Source organism: Oryzias latipes, chromosome 2 (assembly GCF_002234675.1).
Source record: "Oryzias latipes chromosome 2, ASM223467v1".
NCBI lineage: Eukaryota > Metazoa > Chordata > Actinopteri > Beloniformes > Adrianichthyidae > Oryzias > Oryzias latipes.
This window is the reverse complement of record NC_019860.2, coordinates 11,654,572-11,662,015: the sequence shown is the minus strand read 5'-3', so window position 1 is coordinate 11,662,015 and position 7,444 is coordinate 11,654,572.

The window sequence follows — 7,444 nt, the reverse complement described above, 5'->3', positions numbered from 1 at the left end:
GGGGACAGGAACAATGCATGATGTTTTCCACAGTGATGGGACCCTCCCCAACTGCAGGCTCAGGTTATAAACCCGCTGTAGGGGTTCTCCTAGCTCTGCAGCGCAAGCCTTAAGGAGCCGTGGACTCACTCGGTCTGGGCCAGCTGCCTTCCTGGGGTGGAGTCGTCTCAGTTCCTTGCTCACTTGATCCGCAGTGATGGAAAAGGGATGATCGTCGGGAGTTGGTGACTGGAGATGGGGGCAAGGGGAGGGCAGCAGGAAGGAGAGCACAAGCAAGATGGTTGGTGAGGTCGGTGGGGCACTGCGGCACCGGGGAGCAGGCAACATGGGGAGCTGAACCGGTTGAAGAAAACATTGAGTTCATCTGCCCTCTCCTGACTCCCACTTGCAGCACCACCCTCTTTTTTGCTGCATCCAGTCATGGTCTTCATGGTGTTCTAGACCTCACGCAGGTTGTTGTCCTTCAACTTCTGCTCTAGCTTCCTCCCATGTGCCTCCTTGGCCTCCCTCATGCAGACTTTTAATTCCTGTTGGACCCTTCTCATCTCCTCCCTATCTTTACTCCTGAAAGCCCTCTTCTTCCTGTTCAGAACTGCCTTAACTTCCCTGGTAACCCAGGGTTTGTTATTTGAGAAACTCCTGACAGTTCTGACAGGCACCACCAAGTCCACACAGAAGTTCATATAGTCCGTCATGCAGCCCACAGCTCCTTCAATGTCATCCCCATGAGACCCAATCAGTTCACTCCAGTCCGTGCACTCAAAGCAGTCTCTGAGGGCCTCCTCAGCTCCAGCAGACCATCTCCTGACCTGTCTGGTGGTAGCTGCCTGCCTCTTCACAAGAGGGGTGTAGCTAGGCTGCAGATGAATGACGCTGTGGTCCGATTTTCCAAGGGGGGGGAGAGGGGCAGCTGAGTATGCGTCCAGAGTGTTTGCACACAGAAGATCAATAGTTCTGCTATTTCGAGTGGGGCAATCGACATACTGGTGAAAGGTGGGCAGAGTGGTTTCCAGGGATACGTGGTTAAAATCACCAGAAATGATCATGAACGCCCCTGGGTGCTTGGACTGCAGTTCTGTGGTTGTGTTATATATTGTCTCCAGAGCCGCCTGTGCTTCCGCTCTCGGAGGAATGTAAACACAGAGCGCGATGACGTGGGAAAACCCACGTGGGATGTAATAGGGTCTGATGCCCACCGCTAGCAGCTCCAGATTACGGTCGCAGATCACCTTTTTGACGGTCAGATGATTCGGGTGACACCATCGTCTGTTAGCATACAGGATGAGGCCACCCCCCCTGCTCTTCCGCTGGAGTCTGGGTCGCGGTCTGCTCCTACGGTGGTAAAGCCGTGCAGATCCACGTTAAAATCCGGCTCATAGCTGGTTATCCATGTCTCGGTGAAGATGAGGAGACTGCTCTCCATGTAGCAGCGTTGTGTCCTTATCAGTCCAGTCAGCTCGTCTGTCTTGTTGGACAGGGCGTTAACGTTTCCCATAATGACGGAGGGGATGAATGGTTTGAAACGCCGCCGGTTAGCCGCTTTAGCCTTCAGCTTCACCTTCTGTTCACGACCAGCTCGGTATTTCCGCCTAAGCTCTGATGGAATAACATGACGGATACCGAGGTTTTTATGTTTCCTGAGCATCAGTAGTTCATTCCTAAAATAAACAATTCTACTAATGTTGGCTTGCATTAGATCGAACAGTCTAAAACGTACAAACATTCACACACAGAGCAACGGATGTGCAGCCTCGTGCAGGCGCAATATTTAATTAATTAATTTAATGTATTTATAAACAGCATATTTAAACTTGTAAGTCAGTTGTGAGACATTTACAAATGCTACTTAATGTACTTATAAGCAGCTTAATAAAAACATTAGTAGTGCTTGTTAATGTCTAATACATTGTTTATTAAGGACTCTTATTATAAAGCGTTACCAAAAACATTTATTTATTCATAAATTAGCTACTGTTTCTTTATCACAAAAACTGTTGTCCTTGATTCATGTCTTTTCAGTGAAGCTTTGTCAGATCTGAACACTAAATTAACGTTGGACAAACGTGAAAAAATTTTACTATTACATGGAAAGTGAGGACATGTAATAGAAAGTGTCAACAATGTATTAAAATTAATAAAGCATTACATAATCACACTGAGTAAACTAAAGGCAGGAATTCAACCCAGTTTACATATGACTGCAAGATCTGCCATAAGGCTGTGCTCCGTGTGCTGCCTCACCTCACAGCCTGTGTTGTAACTGAACAAGAAAAATGCAAAATAAAGTTGTTTTTTTTAAACTTTTATGGGACCAGACTTTTTATAGTTGTATACTTTGTTATTAACACATTGATTAATGCACTCTAAGGAACATGTGGAGAGGCAAACCAGCTGAAACCAGTAAGGGTGTCCTTCAAACCCAATTCGGCTGTGTGCATCTGACAGGGCGTTGTCCGTCGTATTGACGACCCAGGGCGCTTTGGGCTCTCACAATCTATAAAATCAAAACTCATCAGTTTAATTCTGCATTCTCATTTTGATCCACTTTTGATTTTCTGTTAATTTCTATCTATTGTGCTTATAATGAACATTTTTGACCTTTGTTTTTTACATTGTCCCTGGTTTCCTTGAAAGGTGCTTGTTCAATTCAATTCAATTCAATTCAATTTTATTTGTATAGCCCAAAATCACAACAACAGTCGTCTCGATGGGCTTCGAAGTAAAACATGAAATCAAAAGGATCACGAATACAAAGAGTTCAATAGAACAATACTAAAATGAACTAATAAACTGACTAAGCTATGCTGGCATCCCTGCCCTTAGACCCCCCTTCGCGGTAAGGAAAAACTCCCAAAAAAAACGGATTCCGGAAAAAACGAAGAAACCTCAGGGGTGCCCACATGAAGGAGGGATCCTCCCCCAGGACGGACAGGCGATTTACCAGAAATCTTAGAGAAGAATTAACTTATCTAAATCTACAACTACATATATAAAAGTCCAGCAGACGAGCTTCATCCAGCCGTGGTAGTGGGGACAGTCAAAGGCGCGAGTCGAGCCGGAGACAGGAACCACAGCCAGGTGTAGGAGCAGGAGCAGAGGCGAGGCACTCGGTCAGGTACAGAGCAGAGACGAGCCAGAGATGAGCCAGAGGCAGGATCCACAGCCAGGTGTAGGAGCAGGAGCAAAGGCGAGGTAAACGGTCAGGAACTGGAGCACGGATGAGCCAACTGGAGTCTGGAAGCACTCCCACTCCCCAGGAGGGGAGAGGAAAAGAGGGACAATACATGAATCGCACTGCACCAAACAGAGGCATGGAGAACTAAATGATAAATTATGATCAAGAATAGAGGAGAGGAAGGGTAGAAGTAAAAACAGGAAAGAGGACAGAACCCCAGAACTAAATGATAAATTATGATCAAGAATAGAGGAGAGGAAGGGTAGAAGTAAAAACAGGAAAGAGGACAGAACCCCAGTGCACCATAGTTACCCCAGCTTCAACTTCTAGCAGCCTTTTAAAAGAAATAGTTATTATTAAGTTTAATTTAAACAAATTAACATTAAGTTAAATAATCTCTGAATACTAACTAGTCTGACAATAAGCCTGTCCAAAGAGGAATGTTTTCAGTCTAGCTTTGAATGTAGAAACTGAGTCGGCCTCTCTTACATGAGCTGGGAGTTTATTCCATAAGACAGGGGCTTGGTGACTAAACGCTCTACCTCCAACCGTACTTTTACTAATTCTAGGAACCACAAGCAGTCCTGCATTTTGCGAGCGAAGTGTTCTCATTGGATGGTAAGGGACTATGAGGTCCTTAATATAGGACGGGGCCATTCCATGTAAGGCCTTATAGGTTAACAGGAGGATCTTGAACTTGATTCTGGAATCAACTGGGAGCCAATGGAGCGAAACTAACACAGGAGTGATGTGATCTCTTCTGCTAGTTCCAGCTAACAATCTAGCTGCTGCGTTCTGAACAAGCTGGAGACTTCTTAAGGAACTCTTAGGACACGCTGCTAACAAGGAGTTACAGTAATCCAGCCTCGACGTAACAAATGCATGGATGAGTTTTTCAGCATCACTCTTAGAAAGTATATTTCTGATCTTAGCAATATTCCGCAGGTGAAAAAAGGCAGTTCTGCACGCCTGAGATATGTGAGCCTTAAATGATAAATCCTGGTCAAGTAAAACCCCAAGGTTTCTAACTGTGGAATTGGGGGCTATACTTATGCCATCCAGGGAGACTATCTGAGCAGACAGAGTATCTCTGAGGTTTTTAGGACCAAGTATAATGACCTCAGTTTTTTCTGGGTTCAAGAGGAGGTAATTAATTGTCATCCAGGTCTTGATGTCACTGATGCAGGCGTTCAGTTTCTCTATCTGGTCATTCTGGTCAGGCTTCATGGATAAATACAACTGCGTATCGTCGGCATAACAATGAAAGTTAATGCTGTGTTTCCTGATTATGTTTCCTAGGGGTAGCATATAAAGCGTAAACAGGATCGGTCCCAAGACTGAGCCCTGTGGGACTCCATAGTTGACTCGAGTGCACTGAGAGGAATGGCCATTTACATTAACGAACTGATACCTATCGGACAGATAGGATTTAAACCACTGGAGAGCAGATCCTCTGATCCCTATGTCCTGCTCTAATCTATGGAGTAAAATACCGTGGTCGATAGTGTCAAAGGCTGCACTGAGGTCCAACAGGACCAGAATAGAAAGTAGTCCCTTTTCTGAGGCCAATAACAAGTCATTAGAGACTCTAACTAGTGCAGTTTCCGTACTGTGGTGAGGTCTAAACCCCGACTGAAAGTCTTCAAAGTGGCTGTTGTCCTGTAGGTGGCAGTAAAGCTGCTTAACTACAACTCTTTCTAGGATTTTAGAAATAAAGGGCAGGTTTGATATCGGTCTATAGTTGGCCAAGATGCTAGGATCCAAACTGGGCTTTTTCAGAAGAGGTTTAACAACTTTGGCCCAGACGTTGATCGAGAGCATGCCTGGTTAAAAAAGAAGAGCGAACAAAGCAAATACTGACTCTTTGCATGAATGTCATGTAATTGTCGATGAAAGCCTTTAAAACGTATGAAGTGCTTGTAATTATATTTCAGTACGTCACAGAAACAACTGAAACAAAGATCTAAAAGCAGCTTAGCTGCAAACTTTGTGAAAAGGAATGTTTGTGTCATTCTCAAAACTATTGTACATGACTGTATACCTGACAGTAATGATGTCAAACCTCCAGCAACTTGTTGCATTGTGATTCTACGCTGTGGCGATGCTCCTGTGGCTGAGCCGGCTACTGCTATGAATAGATTTAAAATATGTTTCCTCAAAGCAGAGCGAAGCATGACATTTCTTTTATAATTACTGTACCGTTTTCATGCCTATACAGTGGGGCAAAACAGTATTTAGTCAGTTCTCCCACTTAAAAAGATAAGAGAGGACTTAAACCTTCATCGTAAGTATGCCTCAACTATCAAACAAAAATCGAGAGAAAAAAGTTCCAGAAAATCACAATGTCGGATTTTTAAATACTTTATTTGCAAATCAAGCAAGATTTCTGGCTCTCACACACCAATAACTTCTGAAAGAGGATCATCTGTCCTCCACTCATTACCTGTATTATTGGAACTTTTTTGAACTCTTTATATATATAAAAGACAACTGTCCCCAACCTCAGTCACACTCCAAACTCCACTATGGTCAGGACCAAAGAGCTGTCTAAGGACACCAGAAACAACATTGTTGACTTGCACCAGGCTGAGTAGACTGAATCTGCAATAGGTAAGCAGTTTGGTCTGAAGAAATCAACTGTGGGAGCACTTATTAGGAAATGGAAGACATACAAGGCCACTGATAATCTCCCTCAACCTGGGGCTCCCCACAAGATTTCACACTGTGGGGTCAAAATGATTACAAGAACGGGGGGCAAAAATTCCATAACCACACAGGGGACCTACCTGTAGTAAATGACCTGCAGAGAGCTAGGACCATAGTAACAAAGGCTACCATCAGTAACACTACGCCTCCATGTACTCAAATCCTTTAGTGCCAGACATCTTTCCCTGCTAAAGCCAATACACATGCAGCCCTGTCTAAAGTTTGCTAGAGAGCACATTAATGATCCAAAAGAGGAATGGGAGAATGTCCTATGGTCAGATGAAACCAAAATAGAACTTTTTGGTAAGAACTCTACTTGTCATGATTGGAGGAGAAAGAATGCTTAGTTACATCCAAAGAACAACACACCTACTGTAAAGCATGGAGGTGAAAACATCATGCTTCAGGGCTGTTTTTCAGTTAAGGGACAAGGACGACTGATCCATGTAGAGGGAAGAATGAACGGGGCCATGTATCATCAGAATTAGAGGGCAAGGGCATTGAAGATGAAAGGTGGCTGGGTCTTTCAGCATGATAAAGATCCCAAACACACTGCCGGGGTAACAAAGGAGTGGCTTTGTGAAAAGCATTTCAAGGTCCTGGACTGACCTAGCCAGTCTCCAGATCTCAACTCCATAAAAAATCTTTGGAAGGAGTTCTGTGACTCCCAGCGATAGCTCCAAAACATCACTGCTCTAGAGGAGATCTGCATGGAGGAATGGGCCAGAATACTAGCAAGTTTGTAAAAAAAAAAAACTTATGAAGACTTACAGAAAACGCTTGACTGCTGTACGTAGGGAATTTAGTTAAGTATTGCGTTGAACTGAAATTCTTTGAAAATAAGACAATGTGATTTGCTGGAATTTTTATTCTCATTTTGTCTCTCAAAGTTGAATTACACCTATGATGACAATGACAGGCTTCTCTCATCTTTTTAAGTGGGAGAGGCCTGTAATTTTCATCATAGGTGTAGACAGGCCTCTCTCATCTTTTTAACCCTTGTGCTATCCTATGATCCCACCCTTGCATTGACGTGTTCTCCCTACCATGGCAAAGATGGATAAAGGTGGAAAGGATTTCATGTAATCCATGGACACCAGTGAAGATCACAAATCATTGAAGAAAAAAGGTTCAGTGCACTGTCTATTGGGTCTAGATGACCCAACTCCCAATGTTAAAGTGCATAGGTATTTGAGTTAGTTGTAAAATTCCAGTACATTCCCACTGGGTCAACCTGCCTCTGTCCCTCGTGGGCAAAGTAGCCACGGTTAAAATGACAATCTTACCCAAAGTTAATTATCTTTTCTCAATGATCCCCACACAAGCACCACTAAAATGGTTCAAAACATTAGACTTATTCATATCAAGCTTTTTATGGAACAATAAACCGGAAAGAATTAGTCTAAAAACTTTTTAAATCTGTAAAAATCGGTGGAGGCTTAGAATTACCTAACTTCCACAAGTACTTTCTTACAATAGATTAAAATACATCTTAAAATGGTTAAAAAATAATCCAGAAACCAACTCATGGTTTGACTTGGAATGGCGTTATGTGGAAAGATC